Source organism: Tachysurus fulvidraco, chromosome 4 (assembly GCF_022655615.1).
Source record: "Tachysurus fulvidraco isolate hzauxx_2018 chromosome 4, HZAU_PFXX_2.0, whole genome shotgun sequence".
NCBI classification, from domain to species: Eukaryota; Metazoa; Chordata; class Actinopteri; order Siluriformes; family Bagridae; genus Tachysurus; species Tachysurus fulvidraco.
The window spans coordinates 27,235,111-27,250,213 of record NC_062521.1 but is presented as its reverse complement, the minus strand read 5'-3'; the positions used below and the strand labels follow the sequence as shown (position 1 = coordinate 27,250,213).

At 47.8% G+C, this 15,103-nt stretch overlaps 8 non-coding genes across 8 annotated transcripts; all 8 read right to left on the bottom strand.

The window, feature by feature from the left end:
• Positions 1-1,008: 1,008 nt before the first annotated feature.
• Positions 1,009-1,079, bottom strand: trnag-gcc. Its single transcript has one exon. It is a non-coding gene; the product is annotated as a tRNA-Gly (tRNA).
• A 2,508-nt stretch (positions 1,080-3,587) lies between these two features.
• On the bottom strand, positions 3,588-3,658 carry trnag-gcc. Its single transcript has one exon. It is a non-coding gene; the product is annotated as a tRNA-Gly (tRNA).
• A 1,054-nt stretch (positions 3,659-4,712) lies between these two features.
• Positions 4,713-4,783, bottom strand: trnag-gcc. The gene has a single exon. It is a non-coding gene; the product is annotated as a tRNA-Gly (tRNA).
• A 2,167-nt stretch (positions 4,784-6,950) lies between these two features.
• Positions 6,951-7,020, bottom strand: trnag-gcc. The gene has a single exon. It is a non-coding gene; the product is annotated as a tRNA-Gly (tRNA).
• Positions 7,021-8,215: 1,195 nt separating this feature from the next.
• Positions 8,216-8,286, bottom strand: trnag-gcc. Its single transcript has one exon. It is a non-coding gene; the product is annotated as a tRNA-Gly (tRNA).
• Positions 8,287-9,810: 1,524 nt separating this feature from the next.
• On the bottom strand, positions 9,811-9,881 carry trnag-gcc. The gene has a single exon. It is a non-coding gene; the product is annotated as a tRNA-Gly (tRNA).
• Positions 9,882-12,389: 2,508 nt separating this feature from the next.
• Positions 12,390-12,460, bottom strand: trnag-gcc. Its single transcript has one exon. It is a non-coding gene; the product is annotated as a tRNA-Gly (tRNA).
• A 2,030-nt stretch (positions 12,461-14,490) lies between these two features.
• trnag-gcc lies at positions 14,491-14,561 on the bottom strand. The gene has a single exon. It is a non-coding gene; the product is annotated as a tRNA-Gly (tRNA).
• Positions 14,562-15,103: the final 542 nt, after the last annotated feature.

Sequence of the window (15,103 nt, the reverse complement as noted above, 5' to 3'; positions counted from 1 at the left end):
CTGACAGTTTCTACACCTTGATGTGCTGCGCTATTAATTTGCAAATACATCAACATGCGATTAGTTCATAAAATTTGTAAGAGTGCACTTTTCCCTAAAGTCCCATGTGCAGCAGAGCTGTGCTGTTACCCACTGCAGCCAAAGTTTGTATGTCTTTATGTAGTGTCCTTTCTATTTTCAACAGACTTGTCTGGCACTCACTGTTTTAATCAGCTTTAAAAGAGCACTCCTCAGCAACCTTGTATTATCGAGCAGCGTGGAACGGCTAAAGAAGCCTCGTAAGAGCAGAATTGGTGACGTTTGTAAGATGCTTCCCCGGTGAAGGCTCTTGGCACACACGCCGACCCATAAGCTTGCACTGAAAAAAATCCCAGGCCTTCAGCATGGCAAGCAAGAGTTCTTGCAATGACCCAACAATGCCTAGAAGAAGAGCTCCAGTACGCCTTCGAGTGCGATTGACCACACTTTTAACGGTTCTTCTCAGGATAGTCCGTCGGCCTCTTAAGAGTCTGTTTAAAAAACTTGATGCACAAGTTCCTTTCTGAGTCCCTTTTCCTTGTATTATCGAGCAGCATGGAAGCCTCAAGGAGCCTAGTCTGAGCAGCATCGGCAACGCTTGCGTGATGAAGGTTTTCGTGAAGAAGGCTTTCGTCCAACAAGCTGCCTCAAAAGCCGGCTGTGCATTGGCTGGGAATCGAACCCGGGCCTCAGCATGGCAAACAAGAGTTCTTGCAATGACCCAACAATGCCTAGAAGAAGAGCTCCAGGACGCCGCCGAGTGCGATTGACCACACTTTTAACGGTTCTTCTCAGGATAGTCCGTCGGCCTCTTAAGAGTCTGTTTAATAAATTTGATGCACAAGTTCCTTTCTGAGTCCCTTTTCCTTGTATAATCGAGCAGCAAGGAAGCCTCAAGGAGCCTAGTCTTAGCAGTATCGGCAACGCTTGCGTGAAGAAGGTTTTCGTGAAGAAGGCTTTCGTCCAACAAACTGCCTCAAAAGCCTGCTGTGCATTGGCCGGGAATCGAACCCGGGCCTCCCGCTTGGCAGGCGAGAATTCTACCACTGAACCACCAATGCCTTCGTTACAAGGTCAGGTACCTCTTCGGCAGAGGTGGCCGGCACTTTTAATGGTTCTACTCAAACTACGTCTGTTTTGTACTTGACCCGGTTTATCTTTTCCTTCTGCGGCAGCGATTTGCTCAACTCCACGCCGCTCTGGTCCACGAGTTCCGAAGGCGGCCATGGCTGTCCGTAGGTCTTGCGGCTGTTTACCCTGTTATCGATTTGACCCCTTTTTTGCTCTGATTGAGCTATGATCGCGGTTCAGCCATATGAGCACAGTTAGACACTCATATGTGCTTCGTGTTTGCTTTGCAAATTCGCCAACTGGCTGGGAATCTGTTCATTAAATTTGAAAGAGAGCACCTTAAGCATAAGTCAATTCTGGTTGAGCTATGATCGCGGTTCAGCCGTACGAGCAGAGTAGACATTCATATGTGCTTCGGGCTTTCTTTGCAAATGAGCCAACTTGCTGTGATTCTGTTCATCAAATTTGAAAGAGAGCACCTTTAGCATAAGTCAATTTGAGCACCACTGACAGTTTCTGCACCTTGATGTGCTGCGCTATTAATTTGCAAATACATCAACATGCGATTAGTTCATAAAATTTGTAAGAGTGCACTTTTCCCTAAAGTCCCATGTGCAGCAGAGCTGTGCTGTTACCCACTGCAGCCAAAGTTTGTATGTCTTTATGTAGTGTCCTTTCTATTTTCAACAGACTTGTCTGGCACTCACTGTTTTAATCAGCTTTAAAAGAGCACTCCTCAGCAACCTTGTATTATCGAGCAGCGTGGAACGGCTAAAGAAGCCTCGTAAGAGCAGAATTGGTGACGTTTGTAAGATGCTTCCCCGGTGAAGGCTCTTGGCACACATGCCGACCCATAAGCTTGCACTGAATAAAATCCCAGGCCTTCAGCATAGCAAGCAAGAGTTCTTGCAATGACCCAACAATGCCAAGAAGAAGAGCTCCAGGACGCCGCCGAGTGCGATTTACCAGACTTTTAACGGTTCTTCTCAGGATAGTCCGTCTGCCTCTTAAGAGTCTGTTTAATAAATTTAATGCAGAAGATCCATTCTGAGTCCTTTTTCCTTGTATAATCGAGCAGCATGGAAGCCTCAAGGAGACTAGTCTGAGCAGCATCGGCAACGCTTGCGTGAAGAAGGTTGTCGTGAAGAAGGCTTTCGTCCAACAAGCTGCCCCAAAAGCCGGCTGTGCATTGGCCGGGAATCGAACCCGGGCCTCAGCATGGCAAACAAGAGTTCTAGCAATGACCCAACAATGCCTAGAAGAAGAGCTCCAGGACGCCGCCGAGTGTGATTGACCAGACTTTTAACGGTTCTTCTCAGGATAGTCCGTCTGCCTCTTAAGAGTCTGTTTAATAAATTTGATGCACAAGTTCCATTCTGAGTCCTTTTTCCTTGTATAATCGAGCAGCATGGAAGCCTCAAGGAGACTAGTCTGAGCAGCATCGGCAACGCTTGCGTGAAGAAGGTTTTCGTACAACAAGCTGCCTCAAAAGCCGGCTGTGCATTGGCCAAGAATCGAACCCGGGCCTCAGCATGGCAAACAAGAGTTCTTGCAATGACCCAACAATGCCTAGAAGAAGAGCTCCAGGACGCCGCCGAGTGCGATTGACCAGACTTTTAACGGTTCTTCTCAGGATAGTCCGTCGGCCTCTTAAGAGTCTGTTTAAAAAATTTGATGCACAAGTTCCTTTCTGAGTCCCTTTTCCTTGTATAATCGAGCAGCATGGAAGCCTCAAGGAGCCTAGTCTGAGCAGCATCGGCAACGCTTGCGTGAAGAAGGTTTTCGTGAAGAAGGCTTTCGTCCAACAAGCTGCCTCAAAAGCCGGCTGTGCATTGGCCGGGAATCGAACCGAAAGAGAGCACCTTTAGCATAAGTCAATTTGAGCACCACTGACAGTTTCTACACCTTGATGTGCTGCGCTATTAATTTGCAAATACATCAACATGCAATTAGTTCATAAAATTCGTGTGCCATGTGCAGCAGAGCTGCGCTGTTACCCACTGCAGCCAAAGTTTGTATGTCTTTATGTAGTGTCATTTCTATTTTCAACAGACTTGTCTGGCATATCGAGCAGCGTGGAACGGCTAAAGAAGCCTCGTAAGAGCACAATTGGTGACGTTTGTAAGATGCTTCCCCGGTAAAGGCTCTTGGCACACACGCCGACCCATAAGCTTGCACTGAAAAAAATCCCAGGCCTTCAGCATGGCAAACAAGAGTTCTTGCAATGACCCAACAATGCCAAGAAGAAGAGCTCCAGGACGCCGCCGAGTGCGATTGACCACACTTTTAACGGTTCTTCTCAGGATAGTCCGTCGGCCTCTTAAGAGTCTGTTTAATAAATTTGATGCACAAGTTCCTTTCTGAGTCCCTTTTCCTTGTATAATCGAGCAGCAAGGAAGCCTCAAGGAGCCTAGTCTTAGCAGTATCGGCAACGCTTGCGTGAAGAAGGTTTTCGTGAAGAAGGCTTTCGTCCAACAAGCTGCCTCAAAAGCCTGCTGTGCATTGGCCGGGAATCGAACCCGGGCCTCCCGCGTGGCAGGCGAGAATTCTACCACTGAACCACCAATGCCTTCTTTACAAGGTCAGGTACCTCTTCGGCAGAGGTGGCCGGCACTTTTAATGGTTCTACTCAAACTACGTCTGTTTTGTACTTGACCCGGTTTATCTTTTCCTTCTGCGGCAGCGATTTGCTCAACTCCACGCCGCTCTGGTCCACGAGTTCCGAAGGCGGCCATGGCTGTCCGTAGGTCTTGCGGCTGTTTACCCTGTTATCGATTTGACCCCTTTTTTGCTCTGATTGAGCTATGATCGCGGTTCAGCCATATGAGCACAGTTAGACATTCATATGTGCTTCGGGCTTTCTTTGCAAATGAGCCAACTTGCTGTGATTCTGTTCATCAAATTTGAAAGAGAGCACCTTTAGCATAAGTCAATTTGAGCACCACTGACAGTTTCTACACCTTGATGTGCTGCGCTATTAATTTGCAAATACATCAACATGCGATTAGTTCATAAAATTTGTAAGAGTGCACTTTTCCCTAAAGTCCCATGTGCAGCAGAGCTGTGCTGTTACCCACTGCAGCCAAAGTTTGTATGTCTTTATGTAGTGTCCTTTCTATTTTCAACAGACTTGTCTGGCACTCACTGTTTTAATCAGCTTTAAAAGAGCACTCCTCAGCAACCTTGTATTATCGAGCAGCGTTGAACGGCTAAAGAAGCCTCATAAGAGCAGAATTGGTGACGTTTGTAAGATGCTTCCCCGGTAAAGGCTCTTGGCACACACGCCGACCCATAAGCTTGCACTGAAAAAAATCCCAGGCCTTCAGCATGGCAAACAAGAGTTCTTGCAATGACCCAACAATGCCTAGAAGAAGAGCTCCAGGACGCCGCCGAGTGCGATTGACCACACTTTTAACGGTTCTTCTCAGGATAGTCCGTCGGCCTCTTAAGAGTCTGTTTAATAAATTTGATGCACAAGTTCCTTTCTGAGTCCCTTTTCCTTGTATAATCGAGCAGCAAGGAAGCCTCAAGGAGCCTAGTCTTAGCAGTATCGGCAACGCTTGCGTGAAGAAGGTTTTCGTGAAGAAGGCTTTCGTCCAACAAGCTGCCTTAAAAGCCTGCTGTGCATTGGCCGGGAATCGAACCCGGGCCTCCCGCGTGGCAGGCGAGAATTCTACCACTGAACCACCAATGCCTTTGTTACAAGGTCAGGTACCTCTTCGGCAGAGGTGGCCGGCACTTTTAATGGTTCTACTCAAACTACGTCTGTTTTGTACTTGACCCGGTTTATCTTTTCCTTCTGCGGCAGCGATTTGCTCAACTCCACGCCGCTCTGGTCCACGAGTTCCGAAGGCGGCCATGGCTGTCCGTAGGTCTTGCGGCTGTTTACCCTGTTATCGATTTGACCCCTTTTTTGCTCTGATTGAGCTATGATCGCGGTTCAGCCATATGAGCACAGTTAGACACTCATATGTGCTTCGTGTTTGCTTTGCAAATTCGCCAACTGGCTGGGAATCTGTTCATTAAATTTGAACGAGAGCACCTTAAGCATAAGTCAATTCTGGTTGAGCTATGATCGCGGTTCAGCCGTATGAGCAGAGTAGACATTCATATGTGCTTCGGGCTTTCTTTGCAAATGAGCCAACTTGCTGTGATTCTGTTCATCAAATTTGAAAGAGAGCACCTTTAGCATAAGTCAATTTGAGCACCACTGACAGTTTCTGCACCTTGATGTGCTGCGCTATTAATTTGCAAATACATCAACATGCGATTAGTTCATAAAATTTGTAAGAGTGCACTTTTCCCTAAAGTCCCATGTGCAGCAGAGCTGTGCTGTTACCCACTGCAGCCAAAGTTTGTATGTCTTTATGTAGTGTCCTTTCTATTTTCAACAGACTTGTCTGGCACTCACTGTTTTAATCAGCTTTAAAAGAGCACTCCTCAGCAACCTTGTATTATCGAGCAGCGTGGAACGGCTAAAGAAGCCTCGTAAGAGCAGAATTGGTGACGTTTGTAAGATGCTTCCCCGGTGAAGGCTCTTGGCACACATGCCGACCCATAAGCTTGCACTGAATAAAATCCCAGGCCTTCAGCATAGCAAGCAAGAGTTCTTGCAATGACCCAACAATGCCAAGAAGAAGAGCTCCAGGACGCCGCCGAGTGCGATTGACCAGACTTTTAACGGTTCTTCTCAGGATAGTCCGTCTGCCTCTTAAGAGTCTGTTTAATAAATTTAATGCAGAAGATCCATTCTGAGTCCTTTTTCCTTGTATAATCGAGCAGCATGGAAGCCTCAAGGAGACTAGTCTGAGCAGCATCGGCAACGCTTGCGTGAAGAAGGTTGTCGTGAAGAAGGCTTTCGTCCAACAAGCTGCCCCAAAAGCCGGCTGTGCATTGGCCGGGAATCGAACCCGGGCCTCAGCATGGCAAACAAGAGTTCTAGCAATGACCCAACAATGCCTAGAAGAAGAGCTCCAGGACGCCGCCGAGTGTGATTGACCAGACTTTTAACGGTTCTTCTCAGGATAGTCCGTCTGCCTCTTAAGAGTCTGTTTAATAAATTTGATGCACAAGTTCCATTCTGAGTCCTTTTTCCTTGTATAATCGAGCAGCATGGAAGCCTCAAGGAGACTAGTCTGAGCAGCATCGGCAACGCTTGCGTGAAGAAGGTTTTCGTACAACAAGCTGCCTCAAAAGCCGGCTGTGCATTGGCCGGGAATCGAACCCGGGCCTCAGCATGGCAAACAAGAGTTCTTGCAATGACCCAACAATGCCTAGAAGAAGAGCTCCAGGACGCCGCCGAGTGCGATTGACCAGACTTTTAACGGTTCTTCTCAGGATAGTCCGTCGGCCTCTTAAGAGTCTGTTTAAAAAATTTGATGCACAAGTTCCTTTCTGAGTCCCTTTTCCTTGTATAATCGAGCAGCATGGAAGCCTCAAGGAGCCTAGTCTGAGCAGCATCGGCAACGCTTGCGTGAAGAAGGTTTTCGTGAAGAAGGCTTTCGTCCAACAAGCTGCCTCAAAAGCCGGCTGTGCATTGGCCGGGAATCGAACCCGGGCCTCAGCATGGCAAACAAGAGTTCTTGCAATGACCCAACAATGCCTAGAAGAAGAGCTCCAGGACGCCGCCGAGTGCGATTGACCAGACTTTTAAGAGTTCTTCTCAGGATAGTCCGTCGGCCTCTTAAGAGTCTGTTTAAAAAATTTGATGCACAAGTTCCTTTCTGAGTCCCTTTTCCTTGTATAATCGAGCAGCATGGAAGCCTCAAGGAGACTAGTCTGAGCAGCATCGGCAACGCTTGCGTGAAGAAGGTTTTCGTGAAGAAGGCTTTCGTCCAACAAGCTACCTCAAAAGCCGGCTGTGCATTGGCCGGGAATCTAACCGGGCCTCCCGCGTGGCAGGCGAGAATTCTACCACTGAACCACCAATGCCTTCGTTACAAGGTCAGGTACCCCTTCGGCAGAGGTGGCCGGCACTTTTAATGGTTCTACTCAAACTACGTCTGTTTTGTACTTGACCCGGTTTATCTTTTCCTTCTGCGGCAGCGATTTGCTCAACTCCACGCCGCTCTGGTCCACGAGTTCCGAAGGCGGCCATGGCTGTCCGTAGGTCTTGCGGCTGTTTACCCTGTTATCGATTTGACCCCTTTTTTGCTCTGATTGAGCTATGATCGCGGTTCAGCCATATGAGCACAGTTAGACACTCATATGTGCTTCGTGTTTGCTTTGCAAATTCGCCAACTGGCTGGGAATCTGTTCATCAAATTTGAAAGAGAGCACCTTAAGCATAAGTCAATTCTGGTTGAGCTATGATCGCGGTTCAGCCGTACGAGCAGAGTAGACATTCATATGTGCTTCGGGCTTTCTTTGCAAATGAGCCAACTTGCTGTGATTCTGTTCATCAAATTTGAAAGAGAGCACCTTTAGCATAAGTCAATTTGAGCACCACTGACAGTTTCTACACCTTGATGTGCTGCGCTATTAATTTGCAAATACATCAACATGCGATTAGTTCATAAAATTTGTAAGAGTGCACTTTTCCCTAAAGTCCCATGTGCAGCAGAGCTGTGCTGTTACCCACTGCAGCCAAAGTTTGTATGTCTTTATGTAGTGTCCTTTCTATTTTCAACAGACTTGTCTGGCACTCACTGTTTTAATCAGCTTTAAAAGAGCACTCCTCAGCAACCTTGTATTATCGAGCAGCGTGGAACGGCTAAAGAAGCCTCGTAAGAGCAGAATTGGTGACGTTTGTAAGATGCTTCCCCGGTGAAGGCTCATGGCACACACGCCGACCCATAAGCTTGCACTGAATAAAATCCCAGGCCTTCAGCATGGCAAGCAAGAGTTCTTGCAATGACCCAACAATGCCTAGAAGAAGAGCTCCAGGACGCCGCCGAATGCGATTGACCACACTTTTAACGGTTCTTCTCAGGATAGTCCGTCGGCCTCTTAAGAGTCTGTTTAAAAAATTTGATGCACAAGTTCCTTTCTGAGTCCCTTTTCCTTGTATAATCGAGCAGCATGGAAGCCTCAAGGAGCCTAGTCTGAGCAGCATCGGCAACGCTTGCGTGAAGAAGGTTTTCGTGAAGAAGGCTTTCGTCCAACAAGCTGCCTCAAAAGCCGGCTGTGCATTGGCCTGGAATCGAACCCGGGCTTCCCGCGTGGCAGGCGAGAATTCTACCACTGAACCACCAATGCCTTCGTTACAAGGGCAGGTACCCCTTCGGCAGAGGTGGCCGGCACTTTTAATGGTTCTACTCAATCTATGTCTGTTTTGTACTTGACCCGGTTTATCTTTTCCTTCTGCGGCAGCGATTTGCTCAACTCCACGCCGCTCTGGTCCACGAGTTCCGAAGGCGGCCATGGCTGTCCGTAGGTCTTGCGGCTGTTTACCCTGTTATCGATTTGACCCCTTTTTTGCTCTGATTGAGCTATGATCGCGGTTCAGCCATATGAGCACAGTTAGACACTCATATGTGCTTCGTGTTTGCTTTGCAAATTCGCCAACTGGCTGGGAATCTGTTCATCAAATTTGAAAGAGAGCACCTTAAGCATAAGTCAATTCTGGTTGAGCTATGATCGCGGTTCAGCCGTACGAGCAGAGTAGACATTCATATGTGCTTCGGGCTTTCTTTGCAAATGAGCCAACTTGCTGTGATTCTGTTCATCAAATTTGAAAGAGAGCACCTTTAGCATAAGTCAATTTGAGCACCACTGACAGTTTCTGCACCTTGATGTGCTGCGCTATTAATTTGCAAATACATCAACATGCGATTAGTTCATAAAATTTGTAAGAGTGCACTTTTCCCTAAAGTCCCATGTGCAGCAGAGCTGTGCTGTTACCCACTGCAGCCAAAGTTTGTATGTCTTTATGTAGTGTCCTTTCTATTTTCAACAGACTTGTCTGGCACTCACTGTTTTAATCAGCTTTAAAAGAGCACTCCTCAGCAACCTTGTATTATCGAGCAGCGTGGAACGGCTAAAGAAGCCTCGTAAGAGCAGAATTGGTGACGTTTGTAAGATGCTTCCCCGGTGAAGGCTCATGGCACACACGCCGACCCATAAGCTTGCACTGAATAAAATCCCAGGCCTTCAGCATGGCAAGCAAGAGTTCTTGCAATGACCCAACAATGCCTAGAAGAAGAGCTCCAGGACGCCGCCGAGTGCGATTGACCACACTTTTAACGGTTCTTCTCAGGATAGTCCGTCGGCCTCTTAAGAGTCTGTTTAAAAAACTTGATGCACAAGTTCCTTTCTGAGTCCCTTTTCCTTGTATTATCGAGCAGCATGGAAGCCTCAAGGAGCCTAGTCTGAGCAGCATCGGCAACGCTTGCGTGAAGAAGGTTTTCGTGAAGAAGGCTTTCGTCCAACAAGCTGCCTCAAAAGCCGGCTGTGCATTGGCCGGGAATCGAACCCGGGCCTCAGCATGGCAAACAAGAGTTCTTGCAATGACCCAACAATGCCTAGAAGAAGAGCTCCAGGACGCCGCCGAGTGCGATTGACCAGACTTTTAACGGTTCTTCTCAGGATAGTCCGTCGGCCTCTTAAGAGTCTGTTTAATAAATTTGATGCACAAGTTCCTTTCTGAGTCCCTTTTCCTTGTATAATCGAGCAGCATGGAAGCCTCAAGGAGCCTAGTCTGAGCAGCATCGGCAACGCTTGCGTGAAGAAGGTTTTCGTGAAGAAGGCTTTCGTCCAACAAGCTGCCTCAAAAGCCTGCTGTGCATTGGCCGGGAATCGAACCCGGGCCTCCCGCGTGGCAGGCGAGAATTCTACCACTGAACCACCAATGCCTTCGTTACAAGGTCAGGTACCCCTTCGGCAGAGGTGGCCGGCACTTTTAATGGTTCTACTCAAACTACGTCTGTTTTGTACTTGACCCGGTTTATCTTTTCCTTCTGCGGCAGCGATTTGCTCAACTCCACGCCGCTCTGGTCCACGAGTTCCGAAGGCGGCCATGGCTGTCCGTAGGTCTTGCGGCTGTTTACCCTGTTATCGATTTGACCCCTTTTTTGCTCTGATTGAGCTATGATCGCGGTTCAGCCATATGAGCACAGTTAGACACTCATATGTGCTTCGTGTTTGCTTTGCAAATTCGCCAACTGGCTGGGAATCTGTTCATTAAATTTGAAAGAGAGCACCTTAAGCATAAGTCAATTCTGGTTGAGCTATGATCGCGGTTCAGCCGTACGAGCAGAGTAGACATTCATATGTGCTTCGGGCTTTCTTTGCAAATGAGCCAACTTGCTGTGATTCTGTTCATCAAATTTGAAAGAGAGCACCTTTAGCATAAGTCAATTTGAGCACCACTGACAGTTTCTGCACCTTGATGTGCTGCGCTATTAATTTGCAAATACATCAACATGCGATTAGTTCATAAAATTTGTAAGAGTGCACTTTTCCCTAAAGTCCCATGTGCAGCAGAGCTGTGCTGTTACCCACTGCAGCCAAAGTTTGTATGTCTTTATGTAGTGTCCTTTCTATTTTCAACAGACTTGTCTGGCACTCACTGTTTTAATCAGCTTTAAAAGAGCACTCCTCAGCAACCTTGTATTATCGAGCAGCGTGGAACGGCTAAAGAAGCCTCGTAAGAGCAGAATTGGTGACGTTTGTAAGATGCTTCCCCGGTGAAGGCTCTTGGCACACACGCCGACCCATAAGCTTGCACTGAATAAAATCTCAGGCCATCAGCATAGCAAGCAAGAGTTCTTGCAATGACCCAACAATGCCAAGAAGAAGAGCTCCAGGACGCCGCCGAGTGCGATTGACCAGACTTTTAACGGTTCTTCTCAGGATAGTCCGTCTGCCTCTAAAGAGTCTGTTTAATAAATTTGATGCACAAGTTCCATTCTGAGTCCTTTTTCCTTGTATAATCGAGCAGCATGGAAGCCTCAAGGAGACTAGTCTGAGCAGCATCGGCAACGCTTGCGTGAAGAAGGTTTTCGTGAAGAAGGCTTTCGTCCAACAAGCTGCCTCAAAAGCCGGCTGTGCATTGGCCGGGAATCGAACCCGGGCCTCAGCATGGCAAACAAGAGTTCTAGCAATGACCCAACAATGCCTAGAAGAAGAGCTCCAGGACGCCGCCGAGTGTGATTGACCAGACTTTTAACGGTTCTTCTCAGGATAGTCCGTCTGCCTCTTAAGAGTCTGTTTAATAAATTTGATGCACAAGTTCCATTCTGAGTCCTTTTTCCTTGTATAATCGAGCAGCATGGAAGCCTCAAGGAGACTAGTCTGAGCAGCATCGGCAACGCTTACGTGAAGAAGGTTTTCGTCCAACAAGCTGCCTCAAAAGCCGGCTGTGCATTGGCCGGGAATCGAACCCGGGCCTCAGCATGGCAAACAAGAGTTCTTGCAATGACCCAACAATGCCTAGAAGAAGAGCTCCAGGACGCCGCCGAGTGCGATTGACCAGACTTTTAACGGTTCTTCTCAGGATAGTCCGTCGGCCTCTTAAGAGTCTGTTTAAAAAATTTGATGCACAAGTTCCTTTCTGAGTCCCTTTTCCTTGTATAATCGAGCAGCATGGAAGCCTCAAGGAGCCTAGTCTGAGCAGCATCGGCAACGCTTGCGTGAAGAAGGTTTTCGTGAAGAAGGCTTTCGTCCAACAAGCTGCCTCAAAAGCCGGCTGTGCATTGGCCGGGAATCGAACCGAAAGAGAGCACCTTTAGCATAAGTCAATTTGAGCACCACTGACAGTTTCTACACCTTGATGTGCTGCGCTATTAATTTGCAAATACATCAACATGCAATTAGTTCATAAAATTCGTGTCCCATGTGCAGCAGAGCTGCGCTGTTACCCACTGCAGCCAAAGTTTGTATGTCTTTATGTAGTGTCATTTCTATTTTCAACAGACTTGTCTGGCATATCGAGCAGCGTGGAACGGCTAAAGAAGCCTCGTAAGAGCAGAATTGGTGACGTTTGTAAGATGCTTCCCCGGTGAAGGCTCATGGCACACACGCCGACCCATAAGCTTGCACTGAATAAAATCCCAGGCCTTCAGCATTGCAAGCAAGAGTTCTTGCAATGACCCAACAATGCCTAGAAGAAGAGCTCCAGGACGCCGCCGAGTGCGATTGACCAGACTTTTAACGGTTCTTCTCAGGATAGTCCGTCGGCCTCTTAAGAGTCTGTTTAATAAATTTGATGCACAAGTTGCTTTCTGAGTCCCTTTTCCTTGTATAATCGAGCAGCATGGAAGCCTCAAGGAGACTAGTCTGAGCAGCATCGGCAACGCTTGCGTGAAGAAGGTTTTCGTGAAGAAGGCTTTCGTCCAACAAGCTGCCTCAAAAGCCTGCTGTGCATTGGCCGGGAATCGAACCCGGGCCTCCCGCGTGGCAGGCGAGAATTCTACCACTGAACCACCAATGCCTTCGTTACAAGGTCAGGTACCCCTTCGGCAGAGGTGGCCGGCACTTTTAATGGTTCTACTCAAACTACGTCTGTTTTGTACTTGACCCGGTTTATCTTTTCCTTCTGCGGCAGCGATTTGCTCAACTCCACGCCGCTCTGGTCCACGAGTTCCGAAGGCGGCCATGGCTGTCCGTAGGTCTTGCGGCTGTTTACCCTGTTATCGATTTGACCCCTTTTTTGCTCTGATTGAGCTATGATCGCGGTTCAGCCATATGAGCACAGTTAGACACTCATATGTGCTTCGTGTTTGCTTTGCAAATTCGCCAACTGGCTGGGAATCTGTTCATCAAATTTGAAAGAGAGCACCTTAAGCATAAGTCAATTCTGGTTGAGCTATGATCGCGGTTCAGCCGTACGAGCAGAGTAGACATTCATATGTGCTTCGGGCTTTCTTTGCAAATGAGCCAACTTGCTGTGATTCTGTTCATCAAATTTGAAAGAGAGCACCTTTAGCATAAGTCAATTTGAGCACCACTGACAGTTTCTGCACCTTGATGTGCTGCGCTATTAATTTGCAAATACATCAACATGCGATTAGTTCATAAAATTTGTAAGAGTGCACTTTTCCCTAAAGTCCCATGTGCAGCAGAGCTGTGCTGTTACCCACTGCAGCCAAAGTTTGTATGTCTTTATGTAGTGTCCTTTCTATTTTCAACAGACTTGTCTGGCACTCACTGTTTTAATCAGCTTTAAAAGAGCACTCCTCAGCAACCTTGTATTATCGAGCAGCATGGAACGGCTAAAGAAGCCTCGTAAGAGCAGATTTGGTGACGTTTGTAAGATGCTTCCTCGGTGAAGGCTCTTGGCACACACGCCGACCCATAAGCTTGCACTGAATAAAATCCCAGGCCTTCAGCATGGCAAGCAAGAGTTCTTGCAATGACCCAACAATGCCAAGAAGAAGAGCTCCAGGACGCCGCCGAGTGCGATTGACCAGACTTTTAACGGTTCTTCTCAGGATAGTCCGTCTGCCTCTAAAGAGTCTGTTTAATAAATTTGATGCACAAGTTCCATTCTGAGTCCTTTTTCCTTGTATAATCGAGCAGCATGGAAGCCTCAAGGAGACTAGTCTGAGCAGCATCGGCAACGCTTGCGTGAAGAAGGTTTTCGTGAAGAAGGCTTTCGTCCAACAAGCTGCCTCAAAAGCCGGCTGTGCATTGGCCGGGAATCGAACCCGGGCCTCAGCATGGCAAACAAGAGTTCTTGCAATGACCCAACAATGCCCAGAAGAAGAGCTCCAGGACGCCGCCGAGTGCGATTGACCAGACTTTTAACGGTTCTTCTCAGGATAGTCCGTCGGCCTCTAAAGAGTCTGTTTAAAAAATTTGATGCACAAGTTCCTTTCTGAGTCCCTTTTCCTTGTATAATCGAGCAGCATGGTCTTGCAATGACCCAACAATGGCAGAAGAAGAGCTCCAGGACGCCGCCGAGTGCGATTGACCAGACTTTAACGGTTCTTCTCAGGATAGTCCGTCGGCCTCTTAAGAGTCTGTTTAAAAATCTTGATGCACAAGTTCCTTTCTGAGTCCCTTTTCCTTGTATTATCGAGCAGCATGGAAGCCTCAAGGAGCCTAGTCATAGCAGCATCGGCAACGCTTGCGTGAAGAAGGTTTTCGTGAAGACGGCTTTCGTCCAACAAGGTGCCTCAAAAGCCGGCTGTGCATTGGCCGGGAATCGAACCCGGGCCTCAGCATGGCAAACAAGAGTTCTTGCAATGACCCAACAATGCCTAGAAGAAGAGCTCCAGGACGCCGCCGAGTGCGATTGACCAGACTTTTAACAGTTCTTCTCAGGATAGTCCGTCGGCCTCTTAAGAGTCTGTTTAAAAAATTTGATGCACAAGTTCCTTTCTGAGTCCCTTTAACTTGTATAATCGAGCAGCATGGAAGCCTCAAGGAGACTAGTCTGAGCAGCATCGGCAACGCTTGCGTGAAGAAGGTTTTCGTGAAGAAGGCTTTCGTCCAACAAGCTGCCTCAAAAGCCGGCTGTGCATTGGCCGGGAATCGAACCCGGGCCTCCCGCGTGGCAGGCGAGAATTCTACCACTGAACCACCAATGCCTTCGTTACAAGGTCAGGTACCCCTTCGGCAGAGGTGGCCGGCACTTTTAATGGTTCTACTCAAACTACGTCTGTTTTGTACTTGACCCGGTTTATCTTTTCCTTCTGCGGCAGCGATTTGCTCAACTCCACGCCGCTCTGGTCCACGAGTTCCGAAGGCGGCCATGGCTGTCCGTAGGTCTTGCGGCTGTTTACCCTGTTATCGATTTGACCCCTTTTTTGCTCTGATTGAGCTATGATCGCGGTTCAGCCATATGAGCACAGTTAGACACTCATATGTGCTTCGTGTTTGCTTTGCAAATTCGCCAACTGGCTGGGAATCTGTTCATCAAATTTGAAAGAGAGCACCTTAAGCATAAGTCAATTCTGGTTGAGCTATGATCGCGGTTCAGCCGTACGAGCAGAGTAGACATTCATATGTGCTTCGGGCTTTCTTTGCAAATGAGCCAACTTGCTGTGATTCTTTTCATCAAATTTGAAAGAGAGCACCTTTAGCATAAGTCAATTTGAGCACCACTGACAGTTTCTGCACCTTGATGTGC